At 36.0% G+C, this 19,811-nt stretch overlaps 1 protein-coding gene across 1 annotated transcript in view; it reads left to right on the forward strand.

The window, feature by feature from the left end:
* The window catches only part of eys (eyes shut homolog), a 458,209-nt gene that overhangs the window by 389,684 nt on the left and 48,714 nt on the right, over window positions 1-19,811 (forward strand). The window lies entirely within an intron of this gene.

Here is a 19,811-nt window from a genome sequence, read left to right on the forward strand (position 1 = left end):
ATAGGATTTATTGAGTCAAGTCATTTTACCTTTAGTTGTCTCCAATAAGCTTTTTAGTCAAATTCACTTCTGTATGTAGACTTTAAGTTACTGTCCAGCTTTCAAATCTTCATTACAAAATGTCATGTGATTAGGTGACCACACTTCAGCTCTAACTGTTAGCTCTCAATATACTGTATAACATAGTATAGTATATGACATGACCTGTTTAGGTGCAAAGCATATTAGTATGACATTTTAAAAAATCCCTTTCATTTCACCATAAGTTTTCTTTGCAAATGCAAGCCAAAGTACAAAAAAAGCAACATTGCAATTGTGTGCCAAGATGAATGATAGTAATCCTAAAGAGCTCACCAGATTGGTCTTATATTGCAGACCTGTGTTGTTTGCTTTTATTTGTGTTGTGTGTGGATTGATTGATCTAGTGATAATGTTAATGTACTGTCATTGATCTGATATGTATATATTTGCTCATATGTCATTTGATTTCCATCTCTTGCTTATAGCATTAGACATCAGCATTTTCATGCAGATACCATCAGTTCAGTCAAACAGATACCAGCTGTTCAGAGTAATGCCTCAGAGCTACATAGTTCAAACCTGGGCACCAACTAAAGTAGTCCATCCACATTTTACCTGTTTTATTATATTGTCAGAGTCAATGGCAGCATTGAAGTTACATTATTTGCTTTAACAAGGGGCATATGATGTTCAGGCAAAATGCTATCCCAGTCTTTACAATCTAAGTTAAACCAAGGTGCATGTCCAGGTGTACAATTAAATATCTGCTGGAGATGTTGTCTTCTATGTATACCTATCTTTTATGTAAAAGGTGTTCAGAATAGACAATACCAGGGGAAAAGGTGTTAAGCAGGAGTTCATTGGAATAACATCATTATGTCCTTGCATGCACCTTCATAGAGTCAAAAGATTAACCATAGGAAATCTCTCCACTTGATGAGCATGCTGCTTGTGTGTGGTGTCAAATGATTAGTGTGGTGGCTCAATACGCTGGCTCATGTCATGATTCTTTAATTTGTAATAATTGCTCCTTGGCTGGCCTCTTTACAAGAAAGGTCATCTTGATCTCTGCTGGTTAAGTATAATAATTAATCTGTACTGTGCCTTTGTGCGTTAGTCTTTTTAAGGTGATTCTGCATCCAAGCCTTGATATTTGATAAAACATCATGGGGTAGATGTAAGTATAAGCACAAAGTGATTTGTGGGTGTAAAACCCCTATAATGCGTCTGTAAATCGTGTTTAGCAGCCGTAAAGTCTGATTTTAGTGGCCGCTTAAAATGTGTCGTATATAAAGAATGGTGTTCACATTATCTATGATCAAAGAGAAACAGAAGAAGAACATAAGAAAGTTTACAAACGAGAGGAGGCCATTCAGCCCATCTTGCTTGTTTCATTGTTAGTAGCTTATTGATCCCAGAATCTCATCAAGCAGCTTCTTGAAGGATCCCAGGGTGTCAGCTTCAACAACATTACTGGGGAGTTGGTGCCAGACCCTCACAATTGTCTGTGTAAAAAAAATGCCTCCTATTCTCTGTTCTGAATGCCCCTTTATCTAATCTCCATTTGTGACCCCTGGTCCTTGTTTCTTTTTTCAGGTCAAAAAAGTCCCCTGGGTCGACATTGTCAATACCTTTTAGAATTTTGAAACCTTGAATCGGATCACCACGTAGTCTTCTTTGTTCAAGACTGAACAGATTCAATCATACGACATGCCTTTTAAACTGGGGATAATTCTGGTCGCTCTTCTTTGCACTCTTTCTAGAGCAATTGCACTCTTTCTAAACGCAGAAAGCACACATCAATGCAGTTATCAAAAAGTCCAAGTACTACTATAACATAACTTTTCTGCATTTGTATTATTTTTTTTTATTTTAAATGGTGTTGTAAAGATGTTGCAGTCTCTTCGAGTTTTAAGATAGTGAGGTCGCTTGTGTTGTAGGGATTTATGTTTCTATGGACTAAAAAAAAAAATACTATTTATTCCCATTTGTTTTTTTGTTCTTTTCTAATAAAAAATACCGCTTACCTTTGCAACGGTGTCATACTCGCCTACCTTTTCTTCTTTCCTTTGTGTTTGTTGCTGTAACTTAACATGCAGTCCAAGTGAATAATAATAATAATAATAATAATAATAATAATAAAATGATTTGCAAGCACCGTCTTCTCATCAGTGTTTTACACTATGTCGAGAGATCAGTAAAACACACTCGATTGGCTATTGCTAGGTAGCACTTTGTCTCTCTTAACCAATAGGATTTCCTTGATGTCCAAACTGATATACGCAAAGCAGGTGATTGATACCTCCACGGCGGTGCAGCATTTATATCCAGAAAAATAATAATTTAGGGTCCTATAGCTAGAGGAGTGCTGTGTGTGAGATTTTATGAAGTGAGCATGTGCGGTGCTGCACGGCATTGAATGTTTTGGGTGAGTGGCACCCTCCAGATTGCTGTGCGGCCACACGTGTGCGTAGCTTAAAGGGAACACTGAGCCCAATCCACCTTTTCCAGAGTGCTATGCTCATTTCTGGATATCATGCTGAAAATGGTAGGCCAATGCATATCATAATCTAAGGATACTAGCATAACTGATGTTGGCGGAGGCTTTTCAGCCATAAGGATTCCCAGCTCCTTCTCAGAGAACCTATTTTCTTTTCCATGCACCAAGAGGACTTTGCTGCCCTTCGTCTGACATATTTTTTCTTGGGTTGTATTTTCATGCTCCACAAATATACAGCGCCTACTGCTCTGTACTCCTAACTCCACCTCTTGGCTGCAAGTGCGGCTTCTAAATAGACTAATACACTCATTGAGACCCTCATTATCACAATTGCAGATCATTATTTATGCCTGTTGAGTAATTTGCATTGCTCTTAAGCTTACATAGGGCACAGTGCAAAATAATTGCCTGGCCGCAATGTAATTAGAATTTTGCATCCGCAATTATTTGCACTGTGCCTATACTTACATCTACCCCCATGTCTCAAGATCATTGATAGAGCTAGTGGCATTCTTAAAGTATATAAATACAACTATTTATATACTTTAATAAAAAGTATATAAATACAACTGAACATAATCATTATTTTTAGAAAGACAGTTAGCAAGCGTACTGGTTATAAACAGAAGCAAATTCTGCAAATTAGTATTTATTCATTCATCTTAGTGAATTAATTTATCTTTAACAATTCTTGAATACATCTTGAAGCAGGCAGCTAAACCACTTTTGTTGGTATCTAATGTTCTAGTAATATATATATTCATTGCAAAAAAATACGTTAATTCAGCAGTTAGGTTTGCCATTCCCACCTCCACACAAGCAGCCAAAGGAACCAGACAACACAAGCAACCGCAGACTGCCGTCATCAGGTAAGACATAGAACATGCAACTTTCCAGAGGACACAAGAGACATCCATCATCATGGTCCACCACTGCTGTAGCAATGGATATACATGTACACGTCAACACACCCACTTCAGGCTGTAGAACTGTATCTATATTTGCATACACTTTTGATCGCAATGCAAGTATGAAAGTAATTGACATGTCTCAATGCAGTATTACAATTTTCTGCACATGGATTGTTTATAACTTTTTTTTTTTTTTTTTTTTTTGTGATCCTGCCTTTCAAACGCCGTTATAAAGTAATTAATACATATATTTAGTAAAAGTCAAGAACTGACAACTGCTTATCTGAATCTCTGCTCATTCCTTTATAGTCAGTGACCCTTATGTCATCATTTCATTAAGACCCGCCTTATCTTCTGTGATAAGGCACGTCTTAATATGCTAATGATTTCCATAGCATATGTCTTAATAAGCGGCATTCACATTAGTAAATACCAACTTATTTATAGTTTTAAGACGTGTGTTACGGGATTGTGTTAACATGCGTCTTATGGCTACCTTTAAGAACCTTTAGTAAAGGTCCAGTAGAGGCTCAATTTGTCTGTTTGTCTGATTTGAAGTGCAACTGTTGTAGTTATGAAAGATTATACCATACAACATCTGAAAATGAGAAGAAAAAATAAAAGTGCTGTGGATGCCAATTTTATTGTTAGCAAAGAGATTGCATATGTGCTGCCTAGCCTTTTTCAGGTGGTGAATTTGTTAAAAGGTGCGTACTTAAAACAGCTGTTGTGGTATGTATTGCCTGACTCGAAACATGGTTGCTGAGCGTATTACCCAAATGGCAGGTAGTATTAACTTCAATGTTCTTACACAACTATAGGAAAGGACTTTGTTTTACTTCAAGAAAGCATGGAAAGTGCAGAATTACCTTGGAAGAAACTAACTTGGATTTCAACAGATTGTGCACCATATATGACTGGGCAAAAGAGTGGACTGGCTAGCAGAGTGCCGCAAAACATTTAAGAAAAAGAAATGCAGAAGTACCAATTTTCTTACACTGGATTCTGCATTAACAGGCATTATATGGAAAAGTTGCAGAATTAGAACACATAATGAGCGTTGATATCAAGTGTGCAGTGTACAGCTAGAAGTCATAAAAAGGTAAATTTCATAACGGTACTGTTTCTGTTTACTAAATCTCATTTTCACAGCTTGCCAGTATGTTTTTGTTTTTATTTTTTTGTTCCCCCAGTGCTGTTAAAAACTTTATATTTTGGAATATGTGAAATATTGAGACTTAGCATTATATACTCTGACATCTTTTTTTGTTTGTTTTACTGTTTGAGATTTCCATTGAAAGTAAAATATAATACTCTTCTATTTCCTCCATTATATTACATTTGTGACATTGAGTTTTTTGTCAGTTCTAGGAAAGCTGCTTCTAATTATATAAGCCTATTTTGTACTATTAAAATACATTAAGTAATATATTGAATAATTGATTAAAACTGTGCCTGCATACTTATTGATAACTAGGAATTGTGCAGTGGGGTAATGGGTTTTATGTAATATAGTATATTGGCCTACATACAATTTCAATAGACATTTTCAGCTAAATTACGACAAATCTGCACATCACTAGTTTTTAGCCCAGAAAAATAGGTTTAGATAGCGCGCCGATCAGTAGTTAAAGCCTGCTTTCCATATGCACAAATAAATGTTCACTTTAATGGGCACACTAAAATTAACGCCTTTTAGTAAATACCATGTGAATACAGCTCATCTCATTATTCTGAGCTGGATGCCCATTTAAATACATCAGCATGCATTACCATAAAATATTCATTCTGATTACCATAGTGTGAAGAACATATTTAGTGTGCGCCATATTGTGCGAAGTATCGCAGGCGATAATGAATAAAATTGCAGTAGTAAATACGGAAATCATTAACGTGCACACTAATTGCAATTGTGGTGCTCCATAAAGTTTACCGGCCTTTTGTAAATGAGGCCCGAAGTGTCTGTTAAGGTGGGTTCACACTAGACAACATAAGTCACTTAACGTAGCAAAGTAGCCCATTATGTCAGTTTAAACAGGTTTTAATGGACAAGACATATGGTTCAATTCACAAGGTCTCAAAATGCCTCTTATGTTTTGTCCATAAAAAACCTCTTTAATTATCATCATTAATGAAACATTTATAATCTTCATTAACAGTAAACAATTTGGTTTTACTATTGAGAGCATTTAACGTATTGCTCATTCTTCACTTTTTTAAGTGATTCTATTAAATGTAATATTAAACTGCAGCTACAGTGTGATTTTACTGCAGTTCCAATGTGTATTATTGTTCCTGCAGCACTGAGCGAGCGTTTTTCAGAATGTAGCAGGTACGTCCAATAGCAAGGGGTTAAACGTTTCATAGATTATTTGTTTAAATGCTCATTCACCTTGTATTACTGACTGACACATTATTTTTTTTTTTTTAGTTTTTATTGACTAGTAACATTGGATGCTCTGCTGCGATTGTGAAAGTATCGTCACGTTGTTTTAAAAAAACAACATCAATCCGTTTGGTATGTATTCTGGGAGCTGTAGTTCAAATGGGAGCATGTGTCTATGTGATTACATTGTTTACAGGCTCCCCCAGAACTACAGATCCCACAGTGGCCTGACGTTACTTAAACACAGTTTTGCTTTTTTTTTTTAAAGCTTATATATTAATAATGATTTACTACAACTTTAATTACCCACAGACTCAGATTAACACTAATCCTGGGCTACTTTGTGCTTATCAGGGTCTGTGAAACCTGCCATAATTGTATACAAATACGATAAATGTAATGGGTAATTTCTATGTAGTATATGTGTTATACTAACTGTAATATTTTCTGGTTGTGTATTCTCTCCTATAAATTTAAAACACATGTTTCAAAGCTGGTTATATTTTGCAAAACTCATCATGACATAATATGTATTGAAAAGAAAAAGAAACTATAATAACTCCATTAGACAGCTTCAAATATCGGAAATAGAAAGAGAGAAAGACCAAGGAGCTTGGAATAGGACTGACATACTTTTGTCTAGCTTTAAAAACATTCCAGTACCACTCCACAAAAAGGAATAGTTGTGATACCCTTCGTTTCAACATCCTTAACGACACTTAGAAATCATTGGATGAAAGAGTTTGGGTAAAAAAAATATATATTTGTATGCTATTTATAAAGGTTAGGGTACTGTGCCTAACTACTTTGAGCCATCTCTGATAAATGTGTTCCAACAGCCAATAAGACAGATCATCTCTCTCCACTAACACCAATAAGTCAGCTGTTTCTAACCTGAACAATATAATCTGGACTGTATTTTTTCGCATACAAAATTGCATTTTGTGGTAAAAAAAAAATAGGTATTTCACAGTATTTCACTATTAAACATAATGTTTATTAAAGCAGAAAAAAATAGCGTTGAAATTGTGCAGCTCTGTGTACCATGTTCAATCATTTAGCGGAAGCAAACTAGGTTCATAAATATGACAGGTAGTGCGTCAATGAGGCTGTATATTTTTAAGTGCTAAAATAATATATATATTTACACTATTCTTTCAGAAATGGGGTATTTTCACGGGAAACGACATATTACACACCAATGGGTACATTTTACGGAAATCGTGAAATCCATAATAATGTGAAAAAAATACATCCTTAAATATTATTGTCACAACCCCACAGTTAAGGCTGCCACCTTTAAGCATGTAAAGGCCCTAAAATATAAACAAACATTAAGCAGCTGACAAGTCTGCATCACTTATACATGATATATTTTTATATTACATTGCAATCACTGATTCATTATTAAACATCAGAATTTTTTTATCACAAAGACATGTCGATGTAATTTTAAAAGAAATACTTGCGTGCCAGCACCTGCAAGCTCCTGTTTCGAAACTACAGTCCACAATGCACCTGAGCGGACTTCTGGTAAATAAATACTCTGTGAGGCTGACCTGTGGAGTGTAAATTGTTTTGCTGTGTATTGTATCATTATGCAGTCAGTGTGAAGTTCAATTGAAGAGTAAGTAGCGGGGTTCTGGAAAATATAGCATTACACGTCCCCAACTGTTTAAATAACGTACCTGTCATTTTGTTGTTTCAAAGCTCTTTTCAAAATGGCCGCTCTAGTGCACTGCATAACGATCCATGATGTGGTATGGAACAGAAAAGCCAGACTACTTGTTTTGTTTTTGATTTAGAGGACAGATCTCAAACCCCAGTGCACTAAAGCAGCCATTTTGAAAAGAGCTGTGAGGATGTTAACAATGAACACGCTGTATTTTTTCCGAACCCCGCTACATTCTAGTTTAGTCTACTAAATAGTAACAACAAAGTAATAATTAAAACAAAACACAAAGAAAAATGTCCTTGGCACCAAGTGGTACTTTTTAAGTCTAAATCAGAAAAGCTAAATTTTGGGGTACAGTAGGGAAAAAAAAACAAACAAACAAAAAAAATGAATATTAAATAGGGTACAGCAAGAACTGCCACCCGGTTCTATATACAGACGTGCTCAAATTTGTTGGTACCCTTACAGCTCATTGAAATAATGCTTCATTCCTCCTGAAAAGTGATGAAATTAAAAGCTATTTTATCATGTATACTTGCATGCCTTTGGTATGTCATAGAATAAAGCAAAGAAGCTGTGAAAAGAGATGAATTATTGCTTATACTACAAAGATATTCTAAAATGGCCTCGACACATTTGTTGGTACCCCTTAGAAAAGATAATAAATAATTGGATTATAGTGATATTTCAAACTAATTAGTTTCTTAAATTAGTATCACACATGGGCTCCATGGAAGAAGACCCAGGAGGACTCCACTTTTGACAGAAAAACATAAAAAAGCCAGACTGGAATTTGCTAAAATGCATATTGACAAGCCTCAATCCTTCTGGGAGAATGTCCTTTGGACAGATGAGTCAAAACTGGAGCTTTTTGGCAAGTCACATCAGCTCTATGTTCACAGACGAAAAAATGAAGCTTTCAATGAAAAGAACACCATACCTACAGTGAAACATGGAGGAGGCTCGGTTATGTTTTGGGGCTGCTTTGCTGCGCCTGGCACAGGGTGCCTTGAATCTGTGAAGGGCACAATGAAATCTCAAGACTATCAAGGCATTCTGGAGCGAAAAGTACTGCCCAGTGTCGGAAAGCTCTGTCTCGCAGGTCATGGGTCCACCCAAAACACACAGCTAAAAGCACCCAAGAATGGATAAGAACAAAACATTGGACTATTCTGAAGTGGCCTTCTATGAGTCCTGATCTGAATCCTATCGAACATCTATGGAAAGAGCTGAAACTTGCAGTCTGGAGAAGGCACCCATCAAACCTGAGACAGCTGGAGCAGTTTGCTCAGGAAGAGTGGGCCAAACTACCTGTTAACAGGTGCAGAAGTTTCATTGAGAGCTACAGAAAACGTTTGATTGCAGTGATTGCCTCTAAAGGTTGTGCAACAAAATATTAGGTTAGCAGTCCCATCATTTTTGTCCATGCCATTTTCATTTGTTTTATTATTTACAATATTATGTTGAATAAAAAATCAAAAGCAAAGTCTGATTTCTATTAAATATGGAATAAACAATGGTGGATGCCAATTACTTTTGTCAGTTTCAAGTTATTTCAGAGAAAATTGTGCATTCTTCGTTTTTTGTGGAGGGGTACCAACAAATTTGAGCACGTCTGTAAATGTTGTTTTGTGATTTATTGTTTCTGTTATTAAGGTCACTAAATATGTTTTTAAGCGGAGTTCAGTATATATCTTGTCAGTTTTCAGGAAGATTTCTTTGAACTGATCATGGAAGTAACAAACATTTTCCACCACTTGGATTTTGACAATGTCTTCAGTTTTCCAAAGACAGAGACAACAAAATTGTTTTAATAATTTTGTTTTGGAGGATTTAAACAATGCAAATATATAAATAAAGTAAACAAAAACAGGATGTTAACAACAAAAAGAAAAATTACAGCTATGTTATTTAAATAGTTGTAGCAACACATGGGGACGTATAATACTATATTTTTTGGAACCCCACTCCTTACTATTTAAGAGTTGCTGCCTACACCTCATAAATATGTAAGCACGTAGAAATTAAATCTTAATTCCATACTCCACCTGCAACTCATTCTTGCACATATTAAATTTACTGTAATCCATCCAGACTTTTATTTTTTCCTTGATATTATATGACTGTTAGGGTCTGCTAAGACCAAGCCTTGTCTCATTTGTGACCTTTACTTTATTCATCTCACTGGCTAGGACCCAGTTATCATCACAGCAGCACGTACATAATGACATGTCCATTGACCAAGGGTCATCTCATCAGCAGGGCCAGTCTATAAATACCCTTTATTTAAAGCCATTATCTGGAGTCTAAAAACTATTATACCTATATTTGTCTCTGGAAACCTTATTTGCAGAATGTCGTCAGAAGAGCCCTGTGTGGCTATATTGTGTGTGTATTCTGGTTTTCATAATGCAGCTGCTAGTTTGTGCAAATGTTCGGTGTGCATTTTGACAACTATGGTTAATGTTGTTTTTTGTTTTTTTTTGCTTCTCTGGGTGATCGAGATTACCATTGACACATTTGAATGCCAATTCGATAACAGTTTTGAGAACCCTGTGAAGATTTACTTTAAATATCAAACATAGTGTGTGGAGTGTGTTTGATAATGTATTTTGCAGGTCAGTCTGAGGTCTGAACCCAACCAAACCATTCCGTTATCTCGTGATCATGAGATAATTTATCTCGGGATCTTGATAGTACCATCCATTATCTCATGATCACGATCCCAGGACCTTGAGAAAATGGAAGTTATTACTTCCCTTTTCCTGAGATAGATAAATTATGACTCGAGATCCAGGGATCAATGGTCTTGTGTTCATTTTATACTTATAACATGGATTATTATGGATTTTGCTCTCTTTTCTTAATGGCTTTTTCTCTCTCAATCTCTCTCATTCAGCACTCTCCTCTCAACTCTCCTCAATTGGTGTGCAGCATGCCTTTTCATGGACGCTGACTCCGCCCACGCATCACTCATTGGCCCATCTGTATCCACTCCCATTGACATACACACACACACGTTTCCATTCTTATATTTGTGGGGACTTCTCATTGACTCTTAATATTTCTAATTCCAGTCAGACAAAACTCCACACAGAGTGAAAGTTGACAACAAACTACATTTTCTTTTTTTAACACAGCAGGGACGTTGTTTTTTCAGGAGTTACTATCTTTGTATTTCAGAGCAGACAAACCAAAGTAATTGCATCGCTAATTATTAGTGAGCCACACATGAACGTGCATCGCAGTTATCATGTGTTCTATTGCGAATTGAGATGCGATATCGTCTATTTCCATCCCCAAATTGAATTAATGTTGAACATCTGCATTGCTGAATCTGTCACTTGAAAAAGTGGGTGTATGTAAATAAACTCTTTCACCTGACAGAGGGGGAATATCCATATTTAGATTAAGTGTTTCTGCCCATTTTTTATTATTATTATGTAAATTGTCCTTGTCATGAACCAAACTGTAAACGTAAAAAAAAAAAAAAAAACATTCCTGTAAGTGTTTAACTCAATAAATGACAATATTCCAATAATTGTTCTTTGTCACATTACAGAAGCCTGTGCTAATATGGACATATATAATTTCTCCATATTTAGGTTGCCATGTTCTAGAATTATAACACACCATTCCTGAAATTATATTGTTCTGTTTAATTTCTGATCATGTGTAGTAAAGGTAGCCTATAGTATATTAACATACTAAAATTAAATATTGTATAATTCACAGTGTATGCATTGTAAAGGACGCTGGGGCTACTGAAAGGTAGCAGCTGGTTATGTTAGCATACATCTCAGGTAATGTCAGTGTTGTTCTGGTGTGTTATTCACAAGAAGCCAAACAGTACAGGATCAATCAACGGCTGACATGCATACATTTGTGAAATTCTGAGACTTAGCAATATCGATACCCTTTGTTTAAGATTATGGAATCAATCTTTGTTAGCACTAGCTTTTTGAACTGGCATAGGCTGTGTTTTATAATTATACCTGGTTTTACTACCACATATTTCATTATCATTACTACTTTACATAGATTAGACATCTGTTCAAAATATAAAAGTGATATAATTTCAGTTTTTGGAAAGGATATGCAATTTCTATACAAAAACAATGTTTTGTTATTATTCTGTAGCCTGACAGTTTGCATTCAGAGCATTTGTTTTCGGATCTATTATTATTGATGTTGTTGTTGTTGTTGTTAATTAGACACACGGGTCAACTGCAGTGCAGCAAATGCAGTCCGCTTGATGTGTCTAACTATTGGATTAAAGCAGGTTCAGTTCACTTGATGTGTCTAACTAGTGGATTAAAGCAGGTTCAGTTCACTTGATGTGTCTAACTATTGGATTAAAGCAGGTTTAGACCACTTGATTGGACTAAAGCTAGTACACCCGCTAATCCTGATTGTAGCGTACCAGAAGTTAATCATCACAGGTGGATCATCTGATAAATCAGACTAAACTAAATCCTGATTGCAGCGTACCAAATCAGATTTGTGATGATCCTCTTCAAGTAGATTAACTTAGTACAGTGAAGAATAAGACTATATTAGTACGCTTGCTGGTCCGAAGCATTCACTGCTTAAAATATTTTGCGGAGACAGCTGCATTTTTCCTCTGAAATGACTAGTACATCTGAAAACTTTATTCTATACATTTCTTATGTCCGTCACGTTCGGGCAGTCGGATCCGTGAGAATAAAGTATTGCCTAATAACGTAATATATACAGGCCTACATTTCAAATAAACTTTTTATGCATGAACCATTGATATCGATTTTAACGCAATACAATTTCAGTCAATATGCTTTAACTGTAAACAGCTAATTGTCCATTATTGCACAATTAATGTTTTCCGTGCTTAAGCAGCAATGTCGTTGGCTTAAAATGCCAGTTTGAAATGTGCACAAAAATACATGGACTAGAATCATCTATATTGAAAATGAAATTAGATTTATATATACTTAAATATGTTTGTGTGAATCACACTGATGTAATAAAAATGTGTCTTTCTTTTTTTACAGGGATCCCTTATATATTTATTTGACATTGAATTCTGCATACCGGATTAGTGAAGAAGGGTTTAAAGGTTACAGCTATGGCCAAAAGTTTGCATCACCCTATAGAATGAACACATTTTGCTTCATAAAGTTGAATGAAACATGCTGAATAACATTACATTAACATATTGAATTGCATACCCCTTTGTAGTTTTCATATACTTAATGAAAAACTGACAAAAATTGAAAAAAAAATACATTTTGAAATTTAACATGAAATACTGTACTATTATGGCTTCTGGTAGACATTTGCGATATCCTTTTTGTAGTTTATTTGATTACATGATATTAAATAAAAGATCTAAATTATGTTAATATATATATATATATATATATATATATATATATATATATATATATATATATATATATATATATATATACAGTACTGTGCAAAAGTTTTAGGCAGGTGTGAAAAAATGCTGTAAAGTAAGAGTGCTTTCAAAAATAGACATGTTAATAGTTTATATTTATCAATTAACAAAATGCAAAGTGAGTGAACAGAAGAAAAATCTACATCAAATCAATATTTGGTGTGACCACCCTTTGCCTTCAAAACAGCATCAATTCTTCTAGGTACACGTGCACATAGTTTTTGAAGGAACTCAGCAGGTAGGTTGGCCCAAACATCTTGGAGAACTAACCACAGTTCTTCTGTGGATTTAGGCAGCCTCAGTTGCTTCTCTCTCTTCATGTAATCCCAGACAGACTCGATGACGTTGAGATCAGGGCTCTGTGAGGGCCATACCATCACTTCCAGGACTCCTTGTGCTTCTTTACGCTGAAGATAGTTCTTAATGACTTTCACTGTATGTTTGGGGTCGTTGTCATGCTGCAGAATTAATTTGGGGCCAATCAGATGCCTCCCTGATGGTATTGCATGATGGATAAGTATCTGCCTGTACTTGTCAGCATTGAGGACACCATTAATTCTGACCAAATCCCCAACTCCATTTGCAGAAATGCAGCCCCAAACTTGCAAGGAACCTCCACCATGCTTCACTGTTGCCTGCAGACACTCATTCGTGTACCGCTCTCCAGCCCTTTGGCGAACAAACTGCCTTCTGCTACAGCCAAATATTTCAAATTTTGACTCATCAGTCCAGAGCACCTGCTGCCATTTTTCTGCACCCCAGTTCCTGTGTTTTCTTGCATAGTTGAGTCGCTTGGCCTTGTTTCCACGTCGGAGGTATGGCTTTTTGGCCGCAAGTCTTCCATGGCCACTTCTGACCAGACTTCTCCGGACAGTAGATGGGTGTACCATGGTCCCACTGTTTTCTGCCAATTCTGAGCTGATGGCACTGCTGGACATCTTCCAATTGCGAAGGGAAGTAAGCATGATGTGTCTTTCATCTGCTGCAGTAAGTTTCCTTTGCCGACCACTGCGTCTACGGTCCTCAACGTTGCCCGTTTCTTTGTGCTTCTTCAAAAGAGCTTGGACAGCACATCTGGAAAACCCTGTCTGCCTTGAAATTTCTGCCTGGGAGAGACCTTGCTGATGCAGTATAACTACCTTGTGTCTTGTTGCAGTGCTCAGTCTTGCCATGGTGTATGACTTTTGACAGTAAACTGTCTTCAGCAACCTCACCTTGTTAGCTGAGTTTGGCTGTTCCTCACCTAGTTTTATTCCTCCTACACAGCTGTTTCTGTTTCAGTTAATGATTGTGTTTCAACCTACATATTGAATTGATGATCATTAGCACCTGTTTGGTATAATTGTTTAATCATACACCTGACTATATGCCTACAAAATCCCTGACTTTGTGCAAGTGTACCTAGAAGAATTGATGCTGTTTTGAAGGCAAAGGGTGGTCACACCAAATATGGATTTGATTTAGATTTTTCTTCTGTTCACTCACTTTGCATTTAGTTAATTGATAAATATAATCTATTAACATGTCTATTTTTGAAAGCATTCTTACTTTACAGCATTTTTTCACACCTGCCTAAAACTTTTGTACAGTACTGTGTGTGTGTGTGTGTGTATATATATATATATATATATATATATATATATATATATATATATATATATATATATATATATATATATATATATAAATTTTAAAGTATGTCACAATCCTAAAATTCTAGGTGATGCAAAATTTCTATCCATAGCTGTAGTCCTCATTATCGGTCTAAGTTGTTCTACTTGTTTCGATCAGTTAAACCAGTTACCGGCATAATTTGTGTGGAACGTTGCAGTCATGATTAAATTAGTACAGATTTACAGGATTTTCTAGTCTGCATTTTAGTCCACTTGATGTGGACCAAATCATTGGTACGCTGCAATCCACCCAAGGTTTTGGATGAAAATCAAAACAAGAAGAAACAAAAAAATGCAGTTGAAAATAACGTGCACTAGGACCTAGATGCAAGGTGGATTAGGTTGATTAACGGAAAGGTTTTGTTTTCCAGTTTCTCCTGCTGCTGCATATTCATATATAAGTATTTTACAACCCTACACATTTTCTTTCATAAATACACAGTATTTCCCGCACCTGAAGGAGTGCATGGGCAATGTGTGGGGTTAGTCTAGTCACATTCCATATACCATTGGTAGTTTTGTTGAAAGCTCTTTTTGCCTAACTCTAACTTTCATGTGTCGCTAGATTGATGTTTAGCAAGAAGCAACGCAATAGCAATACCACCTTTACAGACCATAACAACATGTCAGATTAAGGACTGACATCTTTGTGATGTATTGTTTTAATTTATAAAATGTAATTGTGAGCAGACAGCTTTATCCCTTGGTAGAAGAAAAACCCTGCATAGACTTACAGAGAGGCTTAGGAGGAAAGTCTTACGAAAATGGAAGGTATCAAGTTAAATTATAATTTAAAATGAAGAGGGGTTTATTAGTCGTGCAGGGTGTAATGCTTTATGGGATTATCTGCTTTCAGAACATATCTTGCACAAAAAACTTGAAACCTGTGGAAATGCTTGTACCAATTTAAAGTACCTTTTTCTGTATGCATGCAGAACTGTATTCTGTAATACTCAATTTTATCTTTAATTTCGCAGGATTATTATTATTATTATTATTATTATTATTATTGTTATTATTATTATTATTATTATTATTATTATTATTATTATTATTATGATGATGATGAAGGATATACTCCCTTTCTTTCTGATTTTAACATGGCCTTAATCGAATTCACACATTTTCAAATCATGGCAATGAAGAGGGGTTTAGTCGTACTAACAAAGGAGTACTAACAAATTAGTAAGATTCATTTGGTTGCTGTTAACGAAAATGTTCAAGAATACCCTTCTATTGTATTTTGTGCAAATCCATTTACAGCAACACCTGTCCTCTAACATTCTGGTCATTTGATTTCAGAAAGGTCTCCTGAGACTGTTACTGTATGATGGCAGCTGTGATGGCGTTATTAACCAATGTGGGCTTAAGTATGAATACTAAATCAAGCAAAAACCTGATCCTATATCAGAGTTACTGACTCTTGCATATTTTAATCGTCTGGGACAAATCAGCTTGCTCCACCTTGTGCCGCATATAGATTAGTTTTATAAAACTGTGGTGAATTAATTGCTATGTTTGTGCTTTCAAATTGAGCTTTAATTACACTAGCCCAGCAGAGTTAAATTGATGTACTGCGTTTAACATCTATACTTAATAGCTTGTTGAAATATTGACCTGGACCTTTTTACAGCTTGACTCTTTCGGGGAAGTGTTTGTAGTTCATCTAGAACTTCTACTCTCACAGCCCTGACCAAGTGTCACCTGTCTTAAGGAATTAGTCATTCCTCATTTGGTTTCACAAACTCTTCTCACTGACCTGCTGTCAGGTTATCCCACTGTCATTTGGTTATGAAAATGTGATGAGATGCGACGGCACTCTTTCAAGGTTTCTAATTTGCTTTAATTTAGGAACTGCAGTTAAAAGATGCACAAAAAGCTGTGCATAATAAATAAAGAGCCAGTCACTATAAAGGCAGAATTCATAAATAAATATCTAACACATGTTCTGTATAAAAAAGGACATTTTTTTTTTATTATTATTGCACGCTAGTGTGAATATTGACTGGTCATGTGCACAAGAGAACAAACTTTTTTTTTTTTTTTTAGCAGTTATAAGTTGCATTCTAAGGAGTCACAATTTAACATGGCCTTGACTGTTAATTGGAGGAGAGACCACACACACCCTTCTCTAATTGCATTGGTTAACCAACCCTTCTTGCAACTATATCTTCCCTCCAATAAATGATTTGGGGGAGTTGTTTCTCCATCTGACCTTGGCTTGACCAAAAGACAAGATCCTAATGTATATATATACATTATTACTAAAGAACAAATTGTGTGTTTGTCTTTGAGGGATTGAAATAAACTTTAAGCTATTCCTGTCTGCGTGCAGCATTCTGTATTGGCATGGTAAAACTTACCTCTAGTGTTTGGTGTTTGCAAACTAAGGTTGTGTGCAGTCACAAAGAAAATCTCAACTTTTGTGGAATCACATGCATTCTTTTGCTTGACATCTGGAAAGTCAGTTCCCTTGACAACCTCTTTGCTTAACCATGGGTGTAAATAAATTCCTGTCCACCCATTTTGCAGAGCTGTTGTCATGGTGTGCAGTACACTCTTATTGCATACAACTTAAACCGAAATTCTGAAGCTTTTTTATGCTGTATAAGATTTGGGAAAAGTTAAAAGAAGCGTTTTTTAATATGAAAGTAAAGTTAAAATACAAAATCAGAACAGAAATTAAAAGAGATATGCAGTTAAGGCCTTTTTTGAGTGTTAGCCAAGTCAAAATTTAAAGGCTTGGTTTTGGTAAATATAATATTTTCCTAAAGCTCTGTATCACATTCTTACTGTGGGGCCTGATTGTAGTCTTGAGGCCCTATTTAACAAATATGTGTGCAACAGATTCCGCTCAGGCAAAAATGACAGTGTTAGCGAACCTCGGCGATAGAGCACGGAAACGTTATTTAGAAGTCGGGTCTCATGCGTGGGCTAGCGCATATCAAATAGTGAATCATGTGCCCAGCCAATCAAAGCACAGTGGGGGGAGTAAGGTTACAACCAGTAAGATTTCAACCATCCCGCTGAAACACAGCTGCCACCTTTGAATTAGCAAGGATAAACGAGTCATGAGTGGAGCCAGGATGGTTTACATACACATTTGTGATGTAGTTGTTGGCATCACACACTTCTTGCACGCTGACAGAATAGGACCCCTTATGATTTATGTAGAGGTGCCTATTCTGTGTTGGTGCGTGTAGCTGCACATGTGTGCAACAGATAGCTCCCAGGACACCAGGAAACCCCTACCTCCCAAGAAAACCCTGCTTTGTATTTTGTTGCAGCTCATGAGAGACAGGGAAATGGATGAATTCTCCTGCCCGCTTTCCTAAAGCTGCAGGTACATCTCGCACTGCACATAATGCAGCCGACTGGCTTATGTTTGCAGTATACTGTATACTTTTTGGCACAAAATCAAATTCCACTAATAATACATACTTTGTATATTGCAACAGGTAGCCAACATTTCTGGAGCAAAATAGGTTTATGGGTGTGATTCACCAAATATTTTGGTGGCAAATATTTATGGCTTTACAGTAAACCACAGTACATTGGAACAAACGAGTGGCATAAAATGTTAGTGCAGCGGGTACCCTTCGTGCTCCAGGCAAACAGTGTGCTCTCCGCATGTCTCCTTCCAGGTCAGCCTGAAGCAGTTGGCAGATGTCAGTGATTGTTTGTCTCTTGAGGCAAAATTGCTGCATACATTGTGTGTCAGAAAGGCTCAGAAAAGACATATGACTTCTAAATATTTGGGGACGTCTCCTCCTCCTCTCTTTTTATTCAGCCACGTAGAAATCTAATGTGCACTCCATATTTCTTTTATTTCTCTTTTTTCTCTCTCTCTTTTCTTTATCTGCTTCCCTGGTAGTTTCAGTGGTATTTATAGTCAACCATGTAATTTGCACACAGTTTAGACCTGGTTTTCACATGTCAATTGAAACGCAAACGCTAACGTTTGCTAAATTGCTACATTTGTATTTAAATGAGGACACTCCCCTAAAGTTTAGCCCATGTCCAACGCTAACACGGACTTTCCGGGTCGGTACTCAAACATGGTTGCTAAATCATATAGGTGGGCAAAGTCTGTTTGCCCACACATGCACCTGAGTTTGGTGCGCTAACTGTCCGCAAAAGTGTTTTGCGATTGCCTTAGGGGTTTGCGAACATTGCTAAATAGGGCCCTTGGTCTTTGTTCATCAGCCATACTTTACTCAAGGTAAAATAATTCCCTTCTTTATTTTTGGTCATTCCTAAAAAAAAATTTATGAGCACAGCTTGTCTGTTGGACTTGTCATGTCATCCCAATTTCAGCATTATATCGTATTAGTGAAACTAATAGGGAAAATTATTTGTTCTTTACTGTAAGTATGGCATTTCTGTCACTAGTCAAACCCTGCTATAGTAATGTCTTCATAATAATACATACTTTCTAGAGATTACATTGTCAAGATTTTTTTTTTCTAAAAAATCATAATAAAACCTATTTAGCATTAAAACAGATGTTTGATAATGTTACCGAAAAGAGGAGAGGCAACGGTGCCCTTTGACTAATTTTATTGGCTATCCTACTGCTATCATAGTTAAGGATACCATTTTGTCACTGTAAAAATATGTAAAAATCCAGACGCAGTCACATTTTCAGAAAAGTTCATAGAATGATCACGGCTACAAAGATCTGAACAAAAAACAAAATATATTTATTCGGTAAAATGTTAATATTTGTGCTAAATAAACATCTATTTAATGTATTTAATGTGTATGTAATGTGTTTTCTTTTAAATATAGATTATTATTATTATTTTTTTAACAGTACCCTTTCAAACAACCATAGCAGGAATATGCTTACCTTGTCTGATGTAAACAAAATAATAATAATCTGAACACTGAAAATACATTTTTAAACTAAATGTTGTGGTTGTAAATTGAGAATTTTACAACAGTTTCCTTTTTGTTAACATCTATTTAAACACAGCTGTGGTTTTTGGTATTAAAAGAGGTACGTTAAAGTTCACTTTTGATGTGGCGACTGTCATCCCTGAGCACGTTGTTAAAATATAAGAAGGATCATTCTGCATCTGACACTATCTGCACTGCAGGGCAACTACTGATAGAGCTGCAAATCAGTGGCTATGCCTCAAAACTATAAACCTTCCTCCCTTTAGGGTTTGCATTATCAAGGGTATGCAGAGGTACATTTTC

Source organism: Acipenser ruthenus, chromosome 5 (genome assembly GCF_902713425.1).
Source record: "Acipenser ruthenus chromosome 5, fAciRut3.2 maternal haplotype, whole genome shotgun sequence".
Taxonomy (NCBI): Eukaryota; Metazoa; Chordata; class Actinopteri; order Acipenseriformes; family Acipenseridae; genus Acipenser; species Acipenser ruthenus.